Source organism: Pogoniulus pusillus, chromosome 13, assembly GCF_015220805.1.
Source record: "Pogoniulus pusillus isolate bPogPus1 chromosome 13, bPogPus1.pri, whole genome shotgun sequence".
NCBI lineage: Eukaryota > Metazoa > Chordata > Aves > Piciformes > Lybiidae > Pogoniulus > Pogoniulus pusillus.
This window is the reverse complement of record NC_087276.1, coordinates 14,528,301-14,543,785: the sequence shown is the minus strand read 5'-3', so window position 1 is coordinate 14,543,785 and position 15,485 is coordinate 14,528,301. Positions and strand designations below refer to the sequence as shown.

The 15,485-nt window shown below is 36.2% G+C and overlaps 1 protein-coding gene across 16 annotated transcripts in view; it reads left to right on the top strand.

Annotated features, from left to right (window-relative positions):
- RBFOX1 (RNA binding fox-1 homolog 1) overlaps positions 1-15,485 on the top strand; it is a 1,229,664-nt gene that overhangs the window by 717,555 nt on the left and 496,624 nt on the right. Inside the window, exon 3 of one of the 16 annotated variants that reach the window (XM_064153062.1) lies at positions 8,783-8,830. The exons of the other annotated variants lie outside the window; for them this stretch is intronic. The gene's annotated coding sequence lies outside the window, so the exon portion shown is untranslated. The remainder of the gene's footprint in view (positions 1-8,782; positions 8,831-15,485) is intronic. 16 annotated transcript variants of the gene reach the window in all.

The window sequence follows — 15,485 nt, the reverse complement described above, 5'->3', positions numbered from 1 at the left end:
GTTTAGCAGACCTGGATTAAAAAAACAAACAAACAAGCAAGCAAAGCAAAAACAACAACAACAAAAATAACCAAACACTACCCCTCCCCAACTGAACAATGCACAAGAACAAAACCAACCAAGCAAAAAACCATAAATCCATATTGTCCTTTGATACCAATAACACAGAGCCCATATATAGTGAATGATGTTTCTCTTCTTGCTCTTCAGTAGTAGGAATATAAAGCTTTTGAATTCTATGGATTATCTTCCATCATGGACATAACGAGCTGAAAAGAGACACAGGCTTAGATGTGATGCACTACTCACCTGGTGAGAAGCTTTCTTCTAGTCCAGCCTCAACTTGCACAGCTAAGTTTGTTAAGTGATCTAGAACAGTTTGTCTCTGTCATCTTACAGTTACTCTTCAAGTAATTTTAAGCTACTGTTAAGGTTGCCTCTTTGCCTATTCCCTCTACCTGCCCTCTGAGATGATGTGTTTACTCCCCTTTATCACCGTGGTAGTCATCTGCTGGACTTTCTTCAGTGTTACACTTCAGCCTTTTTAAACTGGAGGGGAACCCAACTGGGCATGGCTGCAATCGGTCAATATCTGAGATAAAAGTAGCTAAGTGGCTGATCTAAAAGACCAACGAGCTAAAAGACTCATGAGAAAACCTGAAAATATCTCCCCATATACATTACCTTTTTATACTAGCACTACAGCTTCTGCTCTTCCTGACAAGTGTTGTTAGCACTGGCTACATGAAAAGGATTTAGAACTATAGGCTTTTTGCATTAATCAGTAATACTAAATTAGTTGGCTAAATATTGCTGTGTTGGCAGAAACTCAAAACGATCTGAAAAGGATGCAAAAACTGATCTCAGCTTGAATAAAGATACTGGTCTGAGTTCCCGTGGGGGGATCTTTAATGAGAATGCAACTGTAAGGAAGTTAAGCACTTTTTGTGGAGAGTATTGGCAATTATACTGGGTCAGGGAAATTTTTAGACTCCTTATCAGAGCTGTGGTGTCTGGTTTAGGAATGGTCTTGAGAATATTTTGAGGCAACCCTTATTAAGGAATATTCTTTTGTGATTTGCTTCTATTGCAACAGCACTTCAGACAAGGGCCAGGAAGAAGCTATTCCTCACACAATCTTGGGTGATGTATTTTAAATCTTGAGATTTAACTTCTTTTCCTGTGTTCAAAACAAAGTATTGATTGCCACTGTAATCAAAGAAAGATTTTATTGGTTCTCACAACTACTTTCCAAGCAAATAAGGCAAGTGTTAGTGAAAAGACTTTCTATTGTAGGATAGGAGTTATATTTATTGATGCTTCCCAGAGACATCTCGACTTTTTGTGGGATAAAGACTCTTCTCAGTCATGTTTTGGTATGTAAAGGCTTTATGTGACTAAGGATTTTGAAATTTATAGTTTGAAACTAATTATGTGCATTAGTTACCTAACCATGTATGTGTAAATATGTAAAAATACTATGCAAATATATGTGAATATTATGTTTAAAGATTTTTCACAGTCAGTAAAAGAAATCTAAGAGCTGGTAGGCTGATTTTCCTTTCATGTGTTCATTTTCAAGGGCTTAACTTTTTCATAAAGTCCTTTCATACATGTTTATTCCCACTACATATTAGATGTGCTTTTAGCTGGTTTTAGGGTCTACAAACATCTGAATCCAAGATGGTGTTTTATGATATGGAATATCTCTCAGGTCATTCTGGGTCATCTGTCCCCACTGTGTGCCCTATAAGCCTCCTGTTCACACTGACCCTGCTGAAGGAAGGTACAGAATGAGAAAGAGAGAAAGTATGGATACTGTACCAGCACTGTTTAGCAGTGGCTGAATCACTGGTGTGCTACCAACACCATAGTGGTCACCAGTCTATAAGACAGCAGCATATTGGCCTTTGTAAAGAAAATTAACCCCATCCCAGCCAGACCCAGTAAATTAGCATGTTTGTTTGTATTGATGATGCAGGGACTGATGACAGTTGCATACCTGAATAGCACTACCTCAGATGGGAATAGAATTGTTCAGTCATATAGCAGTGTTTGTTACCAGGCTTTGCTCAGGCTGATAATAGTGGAACAGAATTACAAAAGCCAGATAAATTGCTTTCCTTAATCAATAAATCCATCTCTCAATTTGTTTTAGTGTAAAGTCATATTTATAGCCTGAAAATTACAAGTAAATCTTGCCTGTAGTTTACTCAGCAATTCCTGAGGTTGCTGTGTACAGCAGTGTTACTATTGCATTGCCAGCTGTGGGTGCTGAAATCTATATTTGTGCGAAATACCACTCGGTGTTGCAGAGACAATGTAATTCGTCTCCTAATGCCAGACTTGTGAGCATTTTCTAGTAACATTATGGCCTTTGTAAAGTTAAGCTCTGGTTGCCAGTGGTTTGTGTCATTATCTGTGTAACTTGGCTAATGCAGTCAGGCCTTCTGACCCACGAATTACTAGATATTTTGTAAGGGAATTTCTTTTCTGTGACGTATTTCACTTTAAGGAAACTATATTTTAGCAGCAAGTCATTTGCCTGAATTCACAGTATTGGTTATTGCCCCTTTTGTGACAGTACAGAATTGCATTATGCTTTATGATTTTTCATCATCTTGAATAATGACATTTCTGTTTAACACACAAGCCATGATAGAACTTCAATCAAAAATGCTGACTAGAGTATAGACTAGACTGGAGACTTAAGACTGGAGGCTTAAACAGAAATTCCTGAGAGAATACTAAAGCATACACATTTTTACATTTATGGGTGCTGAACCAATTTTTTTTTTTTTTTTTTTTTTACAATATGGATTTTTTTCCCCTTTTATTAAACAGTGGAGCTGGCCATATATATTCTTGTCATTAATCAATAATTTCTATTGTTTTAATTTTATGTTATGAAAGGCTAGAAAGCACAGCTGATTTAGAGAATACTAACTTGACTCAGGTAAATGATTGCCAAGGGATGGTGATTTATCATGAAATCTGGGAAAGAGCAAAGTGACTCTTCCCACCCAACCTTTTTTTTTTTTTTTATCAAGCAAAATCATTTGCAAGTAATGAAAACAAAAAGCCTCCACTCTATGTCAATTATTTCAGTATCAATTAAAAATAATGTTCTTGTCAGAAAGTATTTAATGTAAGTAGCTCTCCTGGTCTGAGTCTGCCATTTTCTGATGGTATTAATGATATAGGATTATGAATATGCAGGGCATAAATCTCTGGGATCAGAGTCCTGTGTTGTACTTACTCATATGTACTAAAGGTCTCTGCTAGGCTGGCTTCAAGTTAAACTGTACCCTCTGTCATATGGTACTCCAGACTATGATAAATGCTAGCTTGTTGTTCTTCTAATAGTACCAATGAATGCTATTATGAAATTATCCCTTTTATTATCAATATATTTTTGCCTTGGTAGCAAAGGCATGCTATCTATCCTATAGAGTGATGTTTTAATTTGGTCACTCAACAATGAAGGTAATGTATTTATCACATTCAGGATTGTATGTTTTTTCCCTCCTGATTTTTAGGTTTGTGTTTAAGATATGTGTTATGTTTATACAGTCACTTAAATGGTAGCCATTGGTGCAGGAATACAGTAAATAGCAGTGATTCCTAGCAAAGCATTCAAAACAAATCTGTGAATCCACATATCCAAACCACACACAAATTTTAGAAAGGTTATCTATCCAAAAAGGTTTGAAGATCAGCTAAGGAAAAAGATTGAAGGTTCACAAATTGAACTCTATTTCTCACATTCCCATTCTTTAAAGGTCTACATAGTAAAATAGTAAAATAATTCAGTAAATAAAAGAACAAAAAGACTGAGGTGCTCAATGATTGCTTTGTTGGTTTTCACTGGCAAGCAATCTTCCCAGTCTCTCAAAACTCTGAACCTCAAGACAAGGATCGGGCAAACCAGGTCCCTTACGTTGTAGAAAAAGATCAGTTTTCATGACCTGAGGAACCTGAACCTGTGCAAGTCCATGTGACTTGAAAAAAAATGCATCCCAGAAGTCTGAGGGAGTTGGCAGAAGTAGTTAAAAGGACTATCAGCATCATGTTTGAGAAGTCACAGCAGACAGGCAGTGTTCCCAGCTGTTGGAGAAAGGGGGACATCACACCCATTTGCAAAAGACACGATAAGGAGATGCTATGATTCAGAGATGTTCCACATGGAGTAACTGAGAAGTTTCCTCGGGCAGATAAAACAGTGTGCATTTTCTACTGAAGACATGTCATGTACCAATACCTCAGTCCAGCTCTTGGTGACCATACCTTGAAAACAACATAAAAAGCAGGCCAGGGAAAATATGATCAGCTCACCATGCAGTATTGTAGAGTTTATAGGTGTGTTAAAGCTTTGGAAGTAACAAATACTTTATTGGTGTTGGAATAGTTGTTGTATACATTCTAAGAGCTTTTTAGTATACTTCATAAATAAATGGGTGCATATGTGTGGATTGCATTGTTCTATTTATTTATTTTAAAGTGTTTATATCAGGCTGTAGCCAGAGTCTTTCTAGATGATCTCTTAAGAATAACTGAAAGCATGGTGACAAAGGAATAACTCAATAGAAGACATTTACTGTGTAGTTTATATTACTGTAAACCATAAAAAGCTACTTTGTTATATTCCCTATAGCCACTAGTCTGGATAGATATTTACAGATTATTAATATACTTAACTCATCTACTTATCATCATAAAAGGGTAACAACTTTATGAAAGCAAAATCAATACAAATTGCATATGGCTCATGGTCATAGACTTTATAAGCAGTTTGTTTTGCCTTTCTTCTTCTTGTTGTAATAGCATAAACTTGCATAAATATTAAGCCACTGTTTTTGTGATTCAATTTTAATCTTTCAGATTCAGGACTGGAAGAGTTTTCTCCTCACTATGTAATTTCATGTGCCTTTTATGCTGATGATATTGATGATTGTAAATAAGGATATTAGAAGAAAAAACAAAAAACAGATAAAAAGCATGAGGCTGCACGCACATAAATAAAGTCTAACTGAACTTAAAACTTGGAAGAAAAATCTTCCTTGACCAATTATTTCCACAGTGAGGATTATGAAACTTTGCTGGATTATAGGAAATACGAGTGAGATTGTGACCCTGACACAAACTTAATTTGATTGTGGTCTTTGGAGCTTCAGGAAACCAATCTCTAAGTGGTGTGACAAAAGAAATGATTAAGGAACTTTTCCTGTGGAATTCTTCATTCCTGTAAGAATGTGTCTAGCAGGATTTCTTGGGGTTTCCTATGGATTTTACAGTTTGCTGGTCACCTAATCCTGTGTATCTATATCTATCTGTCATATGGGAAGGGAAAACGTAGAGGCCTATAGGTGCTAGGGGTAGTTCCTTGCAACTAGTATTGAAGAAAACAGTTATAGTGCAATAACGATGATTTTAATACCAGCAGAGAAAATACACTTCAGATGTTTTGGTGTTTTGTGAGAACACAGGTTTCAAGAGTGCAGTCTGTAAAAAAAAAACTATTGCTGAAGTATTTATAAATTAATTTCCTACTACAGATGGTGTGAATAAATTTGTTAAACTTGTTCTAACTTCCATGCTTTTTTGTTTACAGTGTAATTTCATTTGGGCTAAATCTGTATTTGTGCAATTCAGCTGAGATTTCTGAAGGCCATTAATTTGCTTGCAAAGTTTCTACATTTCTAAATGACTCAAAGAATGGAGCTGCCCATTCATCATAAGATGAAGAGCCACCACTCAGAGAGACAATAAGGCTATGTGTCTTAGTCAAGAATTTTGTACCAGTCAGGGTGGCTCAAGTAGAATAATTTCAGAAGATAAAACACAGAGGGCTCTAACCTTATTAAAAAATGTCAGTAACTAATAGTTGTTTGTTACGAGTTTAATGTCCAAAATTTCTGAGGAGTTTAGTTAAACACTTATAGGGATTAATTGCAAGTGATACATAACCATTGCTGGTTTGGTTAATAAAAATGGTAATAACCTGTGCAAAATGGAACTGCTTTCAATGCCATAATGCAATTACATGATGGAAAGCAGCCTAAGAAGTAAACCCTAGGGATATGTAATTTCAGTTTAAACTTCTTTGGGAATGAAAAAGACCATCTGGGTATGAGGACCGCTTTGAAACCGGGCAGGAAAGCTAACCTGTCTTACAGTACTGTTCACTTAGATAATTAAATCAGTCTAAAATTGTACTGAGATTTCTGTATGAAGGAGTTGATAGAAAATACTGTAGCTAAGTGCTTTTCTTAACACAGAAAGGCTTGGACTGCAGCTTGATATAGTACTTTCGTAACCCAAACCTTTACGTGTGGCTGTGGTTATTCAGATTTCTTAAACCAGAGATCTCTATCCAAGAAAGACAAATTCAAGTTTCTGTCTGTGTTTTCAGTGTTTGGGCAGCTGTTAAGTTCCCAGGCTACTGAGTCGTCTGCAGTGAAATCTCAGCCTTTGGGTCTGGAGAAAAAGCAAAGGTTGCAGGTATTAGGAAAGCAAGGAAATCCCCTAGTTTGCTTCGGAACTGTTCATCCATTGTTACTCAAGTCTGTCAATGAGAAGTCGAATGCTCTTCGGTCTTCTCTGAACCATCTGTATGGTGAGAAGCTGAACTAGGACCTTATAACAGGGACTGGAACTATACCCATGGTGTAGATCTCTATTTGAAGAACATAAATTTGTCTGCATTAAGCTCCATGCTGGGGGAGTTGTGTTTTATCCTGAAGATAAATCATTTCCAGTTAAGTTTGATACCTTTAATTTACACTGCAGCCTACAGGAGAGTTACATCAGCAGAGACTGAGTGGATTTAACCTGTTTTAGAAGCCCACATATATTGCTTGTTTTCAGCAGTTCTGTGGCACCAGGAATGGTGTGTAGATTTAGCCCTAAAATACAAACATTTACAAATAAACCCCCAGTGCTTACGTGGTATTATTAGTTGTGCATCTATTTTATTAGGCTGTATATTTAGATGATGAATGCAGTATTATAACAGCCCTGCATGCATCCCGCATTGTCTGGATGCCAACTCTCATTTTGCCACATCCTAAAATTCAGAGAACCAATTAACTCCATCAGTGCCTTATGAATAGCAGGAGACTCTTTTATTTTCTCATCACTTACCCAAAAATTTTGGGGTGGAGGAGGAAAACAAACACCTCTGAAAACAAGGTGGAATTTAATCAAAACAAAAGAGCCACTGAACCCAAGTGAAATCTCTTAAGTGTGTTTCTCTTCCTAGAGTTAAGTGAGAGAGAATAGGACCTGAAGTTTCCTTAATGCAAGTGATTAACTAGTCTGTGTGGTAACTGGTAGTTCCACTGCTGAGATTAGTCCCAGACTTCTGGTTTAAGAGATTCCAGGAAACAAGATGAAGTAGAAAGAGTGATCACAGTTTCCTAAGTTTTGCTGTGAAATAAAGAAACTCAAATCATACTTGATCCTTAATATTCCGGAAATATATTTAAAGGTAAACTTAATAGAAATGAAAATTCATTCTAATCCAAATAGTTTGATCTCCACAACTGCAAGGAAAAAAATAGTTGATAAAAAGGATTGCCCCTCTTTTGAGCAACAACTTAATACCTAAAATATAATACTAAACATGATTAGTACAGTTTACCACCAAAATTATCTACCCTGAATGAAAAAAATGAAAGTGAAATTGAATGAATGAAAAAATAGGGAATTAAAAAAAAAAGAAATTGAATGCGAAAACTGCTTATGTTACAAACAACAAAATTATGCTGGGATGTCCATTGCAAACAGATTAATATAGTATCGAAAGGGAAACCATCATTATGCAGGGTTTTAAGAACACCTTTCTCAGTTTCATGGGAAAAATCAGCATTGATGTGATGCACAGTAAGGTTCCTATTAAATGTATTACAGATAGAAAATGCCAAGTACTTACAAATGTAAATAATGTCAATCTTGAATTATGGGAAAGTAGGCAATTACTGTTTCATAGAAAAGACACAATTTATGTAGTAGAAAGGTTTATAAATCAATGGTGGAGTTTGAGAGTTTGGAAAGGGAGTTTGTTATACCAAATCAACTTGACTGTATTTTGGTTAGAGTGTGTAGCAGAATAGGTCTGTGCAACCAAGGATGGCAGCCCTCATCCAAATGTTCACAAAATATATATATTTTTTTAAATCTGCTTCTGTTTGAATTTAAAGATGATGTAGAAGAGAATGTTACAAATGGTGGGAATGCAGAGATCATCTTCATGAGTTGGTTACTTGTGTTTCTTTTACCTTTGTTAGTCGAGTTTCTTAAGAAACTAGGTTCGTGTGATTGCACAGATTGCACAGCCTGACCTGCTGATTGTTCAGTATCTTCACCTACTGAAATTTTAATCCAAAGTGCATGTCTGTGTGAAACCTTTTGTGTGCTATTTCTTTTCACCTTGCAAATAGGTGAATAAACCTACTAAATAGTCATGGGCATGGTATTCATGTCTTTGGATGGTACATGCCTGTATCTGCCGGTCATTGCCTCCTTTTTGTGGTGTGTGTATAAGTTACGTGACTCTTAATGTGAGCAGCACACATTTTGCCCCTTTAGCCAGGAGCTTACATGTTGTTTGGTCACAACTTAGTCAAGAGCATTATTTAAAAGAATCTTCACTGTAAGTAGGAGAATAAAAGAAAGCAAAGAGAAAGTTAATTTAGTGAAACATAGTTGCCTTAAATACTGTACTTAAGAGACAGTAGCTCGGATGTCTACAGAAGTGTTTTGTGTTTTTTTTCCCCTACAGGATGAAAATGTAGCACTCAGGAAAGATGGATAATTCAGCTACTATCAAGTAAGATAGAAAACAATAGAAAATTAAATTAAATCCCACTTTAAAATCACAAGGATAAGTTATAATCCTTCTGCTTAGATCCCAATAGATTCAATTTTTCGATAAAACTCCCTAGAAAAGAGAAAAGAATGGTCTCAGAATTATTTCGTATCCTAACATTTTCTTACAATAGATATTTGTCTAATATTCTACACTATGGTGCAGCCTCACTCCCAAAATTTGTTTGATTTTTATACAGTTATGTGTTTTCTAATGATTTATTTTTCACTAATTGCACACAAGATTGCAAGAGTGCAAAGCAAATTCCAAGAGGTCTTAGAAATGCTTCCAAGTGATGTTTTTTTTTTATGGATTCAGAAGTTTCAAGTACTTTTCCCAATACTATGTACTAGGAAAAGCATTAACTTAACAGAAAATTTGTGATGTTGCTGAAATAAGATCACTTCAAAAGTTTCCTTGTCTCTGAAAACCAAAATCAGAATGTTTTGTACCTCTAAGAAGTGCTACCTGTGCTTTGGTCCTGCGCCTTTGGGGATGGGAGCAGAAACCATTCACAGCCAAGACAATTAGCATTCCACTCAAGGTTTCACCCTGGGGTAACAGAAGGTTGAATTTCTATCTGTGTCTGTAATGATGTGATTAGGTGACTCAGTTTCCACAAAGATCCAGAGGTATTATGTCATACAAGTTGTAGCAAATTTTGCCTATAAGGAATTGGAAAGTGTTAGCAAACAATAAGAGCTGCAGGATTAAAGATCAGGGTAACAGAACAACGTCTGGCCACAACAAGCACACAGTATTTTGGTGAAAGGTTAATAGTGTTAGAAGTCATTAATAATCACATACACAAAGCTGGTTAAATAGATTTACACTAAATACCTCATTCAGAAGCTGTGTGTACAATCTATAAGCAGCATGCAAATTCCACTTGAGATTGAATTTAATGGATTACAGCTATGCTAACTTTGAAGTTGCACTACCTGAATGAACTCGGTTATGTATCTTTAACATGAAACACAGAGTATATTGATGTACTTTCAGGTTGTGACAACTTTCAAAAAGTTTTCATACCAAGCTTCAGTTTCTGATTTGCAGTATCGTTGTTGAGTTGAGTTCATCCTGTTTACTGGTAGCAAACCCGTGTTACAGGTGAACATAAAACTTTTCAAACATTACGAACTCCATAACTTTGAAATGTTGAAGTAGTAGGAATTATTATTTTCAGTTTGCTCTTTTATTTTGTTTACATATCAATGAATGCTGATTCATTACATCTGCCACTAGTTAGGTGCTCTGTAGGTAATATGCAGAAAATAATTTTTGTGCTAATCTGGTCTCTCATTGTGGTAGATATATTCAGAGTTTCATTCTGGAGTGTTGTCTGTTTGTTTGTTTTTCTTTACCTGTAGAAATGAGGCTAAGTAATTCCATTGCTCCCTCCATGGATAAATAGAGCAGCCTGATTAAAATGTCAAGAAATGTGAGATCACTAATGAATCAATTCTATTTTGTTTCATTATTCCTAGTTTCAGTATCCCTGTAATGTATTTTTCTTAACCACAGTAAATAAACCTGTGTCTTGCATGGTCATAAAGTAGAAGGAAAGACCTAAGCAGCACAGTGCATGAGCATCATGCAATCACTCCTTGCAAAATGTCACCTAACTACCACAGGGAAATCACCACTTACTACTGTGAATAACTGTGAGTTGACTAATAAGTCAGCAGGCCTGTGAGATGATTAAAGCTTCCTGGGAAAGTCACCTGCAAAGTTGTCTTTTTATATATATTGGGTATAATGGGTTATTTACAATTCAGCCATAAATTACACTTCCCTCTGATTTCATATAGATTTCCCTGCTGCCACACACACACAGAGTAAACACTGCAAAGGCAAAGGCTGTACCACACAGCTGGCAAATTCTTTTGCACAGGATCATTTTTATTTTAATAACACCTATTGGAAATTTACCTTGCTACAAGAATAGATTTATGTGAAATGTGAATTTGGAATATTAATGTAAGATAAATTACTTTTAAATTGAATTTCTAAAATGCAATTGATTGTGTTTGCCTGGAGAATATGTAAGGAATTATCTAAAACTCTTATCTAAAACTTTGATATGCTGTTTCTGAGCAAGTCAGAGCAGAACTTAGGAATATTTTTTATAAAGTGCAGTGTATTTCCTATTGCCTTAAATTACTTGAGAAACAGAAAAGCAATGTTTTGGTAAAGTATATCTTTAAGCTATCTTTTCTTTCTAAGGTAAAGGTTGGATTTTCAATTTATTACAAGCAGAAGTATCAAAAACTTCTTACCTTCATCTCTGAGATAGTTCCTTCTTGAAATCTTTGCATATCTTGAAAAGCCTTTTTTATTTCTTGCAGGTTGCTGGTTTTTTTTAATAGCCAGCATACATTTGAAATTGCTACATTCCTTTCAAAAGTGCTCCAGAGTATATTATTGACCAGCATTTTGCAATGGTTATGAAAAACAAAAGGGTCATAAGACATAAAAGTGGATAGATTATTTTATTCTGGCATTCTGCTTGTTTATCTATAAAAGCTTTTCTCCAGTTGTCAACAGGGAAATAATTGTTTGTGAATTCTGCTGTGGCAGAGCTTAGTAGCAGCTAAAATCTGTCCAGGAGAAGCAACAGAAGTGGAAGGTCTCTTAGCTTTCCAATGTACAATTAAAATGCATTCCTTATTAATCATAAGTATCTTGTAACCTAGCATGGTGTTTATTTACTTGAAATAATTTTGTTTTGATAGCAAAGGCATTCACTACTTTCTGAATGGCAAGTTAACAATGAATATCTTGCTTATGAAGCAGAAATTTACTACTTCATCTAATGAGTAAGAAAAGAAAAAAAAACTTAAATGAATACCATAAACAGTATTTTCTGTAAAAAGCAACACACTTGGATTTGATTTGGAAAGAGCAATAGCAGGCATATGTCATGTGTCATTACAGGAGAGAACTGGCGACAGTATTATTCATTATATGGTTTCAGAGTGCCCTAAATTGGAGTATAAGATTATTGGAAGTGGATGATTTCCCCAGATTACTGCTTAATAGTGACTAAAGGGCCCACATTACTCATATTTGCAATGAAAATAGTGCCAAAAAACAGCAGTAGTTGACTGGAATGAAATGTGGAGCCCTCAGGGTTTTAGCTTGAGATGCAGCTTAATTGTGTGTCTCTTGCTTAATACAAATGTCCCTGAGTCTCTGAGGCTGATGTGCTTTCAGCACTTGCAAATTGATCCAGCACTTTCCAAAGTACTTACTGTTTTGGGTTTTTTTTCTTCACTGCTTTCTAAACATATTATTATAATGACTGCAGACCAAAGTAGGTTTCCCTCTTCTTAACTGTTCATCATTACCCGATGCTATCTTCTTTCAGATTCCTGTCACCTTTTGTTTGTTTCATTCATCTGCTTAACCTTCTATAGTGACAAGACTGAAAGAGGTTTAAGGTCTGGATTGTGAACAGAATCTTCTCTTTGCACTTCTAGTACAATGGACGTGGGAAAATGACCTAGCTGGGACTGGTGCACTTCTGTTGTAATACAACCAATCTGTTGGTCACTCTTGTAAATGAAATATAAACATTGATTTATTTTTTTAAAAGCAATTAATAGAATCACAGCATGTTAGTAATTGAAAGGGACCTCAAAAGACCATTGAATCCAACTCTTTTGCTGAAGCAGGATCACACAGAGCAAGTCCCCCAGGAATGCATCCAGGCAGTGTCTCTAGAGGAGACCGCACAATCTCTCTGGGCAGCCTTATGTTCTTGTGGAACCTTCTCTGCTTCAGCTTACACCCATTGCCTTTTGTCCTATTATTGGACATGACTGAGCAGAGTTTGACTCTGTTCTCCTGACACTTGCCCTTCACATCTTTATAAACATAAATGAGGTCACCCTTTAGTCTCCTCTTCTCCAAGCTGAATAGCCCCAGCTCTGTCAGCCTTTCCTCATAAAGAAGATGTTCCACTGCCTTCAGCATCTTCATGGCTCTGTACTAGACCCTTTTAAGCAGTTCCCAGAGAACTGACGGATCCAGAACTGGACACAATATTCCAGACGTGACCTCATCAGGCCAAAGTAGAGGTGAAGGAGATCCTCTTTTGACCTATTAGCCACACTCCTTCTAATAAACCCCGGGATGCTGTTGGCCTTCTTGACCACAAGGGCACTTTGCTGACTTCAAGCAGATATATTGAAGACCTTAAACTGGAGAATTTCTTATACTTTCAAGGAAAGCACATGTTAGCCCTATTTGGCTAATGTTCTAAATTTGGTATAAGACATACATAGAGCATTCCTGTAGAACCCCTGCATTAGAATGACCCAAAATCTACACACTTTGGACAAAATGATATTTAGAGTTTGTCTCTGCCACATCATGTGGGATGAAGCAAAAATACTGCATTACCAGGGAAGAAAATTACTTTGGTTTGTGAAGGTGCTGGACTGAAGTACAAAACAAAGAGTTTCAATTCAGTGCTACATTGAATTCTTGACATGCCAAACTCACACAAGACTCATAACCACTGTGCTTCTACTTCTTGATGATTAAATGGAAACAAAAGTACCTTCTTTTGTTAATGAAATTGTAAGGTGTAAGCAGAAAAGACTAACTTTTGCATTAAAAATGCTTTGAGGAAGGACCTCAAGAGCTCATCCTGTCCATTTACTTTAAAAAGCAACGCATGGAGCTAAAGTTAAATGTTCTGTTACAAATACAGAGATGAGCAATGCAAGAAGTAGCTCCTAGATTTGTATGCTGTCTGACAAGGATCATGATTTCTACCTCACCTGCAATACCTCATAGATTTTAATAAGGTGTGATAGAAATGTCAGGTTCTGAAAATGGTGCTTATATTTTTTTAATTCAGAGGGATCTTTTAAGTTTCTTTTGTGCCACCATGGTTGCCTCAGTTGGAAAGTAACTAGGATTAATTGGTAGTATCTATAAATAGTGGCTGATTGATAACAGTATTTAAATATGAACTCGAGATAATCTGACCCTTCTGAGTAGTATATCTCTTAATATTGATCTCGTGGCTGTGTTCCTCAGAGAGGAAACTACTGATGAGGATTTTTAACTGCTGTTATTTCCTTTAGCTTGGAAGATGAAGTAGCTGTCTTATAGTGTTCAGCAACATTTCTAGTGAGCACTTAAAGCTTTTTTAGATCAGGAGATTTTCAATATTTGTTGGAGACATTGCTGCCTGAATTCAGCCACTTACACAAAGGAAGTTATTCATTATGCTATGTTCTTTGCAGATTTCTGCCTTTCAGAAATAACTTCAGCATTCTCTTTCTGAAATACAGCACAATATAAACTGTGCAACAAGAAGCACGTTACTGGGGAGTCCTTGAGGTGTTATAAAGTTAAGATGGGGAAAGAATATCAGTAAAGATGTTTAAAGTGATTTGGTATGATCACTTTTAATACAGAGGAGAAGTTCAAGATACAAAGAATGAAATCGATCTAGTTCATGCTAATGTAAACTCAAAATTTGGAAGCAGAATTCTTCTAGGAGGAAAAACGATATGAAAAGTAAAAGGACATTTGAAAAACAGATGGAAAGTATTTTTAGAATAAAGGCTAACATACATGAATGATCACATAGTAAGAATATTATGTGATCATTTGTTATATCTCATAAATTTTTGAGATCAGTTATTAGAGAATGCAAGCTACACTGTTCTGTGTAAAACCCCACTGAAATGATTATATTCCTTCAACTCCCATGTAGCAAAAATTCATTTATATTAAGGTGATGTTTTTTCCCCTGTCTAATATTGTTCTGCCACCTCTTGGGGAAAGAAAGGACATCTTTGGTTATATTATGTTTTCCCTAAATCAAAAAGTACTTTCACTCTATCATATTACAGGTGAACAAGTGGGAAAACCTTGTTCTTCAGCTGGGGTTTAGCTAGAGACAAGGTTTGATCTGACAGAGCTTGCATAATGTCATTGCCCTTCATATAGGATGTGTTCAGGAGATGACTTCTGTTGTGACCTTACAGGTTAGGCTAGCTGCTTGTAATGGGCATATCTGACTCGCTCCCTTCAATCCTTGCTTTCATTGGTGCTGAGGAATGCTGCATTGCTCTCAGTGTCCCGAGAATACTTGCAGCTCTGCATTAAGACAATTTCCAAAGTATACACAAAAAAAATGTATCTTCAACTCTCTTAAGATGGAATATATTTCTCTGTTGCATTTGCTTTGCTAAGGGCAACAGGGCTTGTTTCTTTTTATTCTTTCCAAAGGATCAAAGTGTAAACCCAGCTGGAAAGAAATAAGTGTGAAAATACCTCAGGTGTCTAGCTGTTGTGTCTTGTTTGTATGCCAGTGTTAATAACAGTTGACCAAACACCCGACAGGAGTGGTTTGTTGGGTTTGGTTTGGTTTGGTTTTGGTGGTGTATGTTTGTTTGTTTGTTTGTTTCTGAGATCATCTAGGATCTTTATTTTATTTTGGACCTTGTCCGTAGCAGAGAAAATAGTTTGTCCTCTGGTATCAGCTGGATGTACACCACATAATCAACTCCCTGCTACTTTGGACATGGTGTTTGTTTTTTGCCCCTCTCTGGTATTTGCCTATGTACTTTTTTGTACCCTCTTCCGCCCT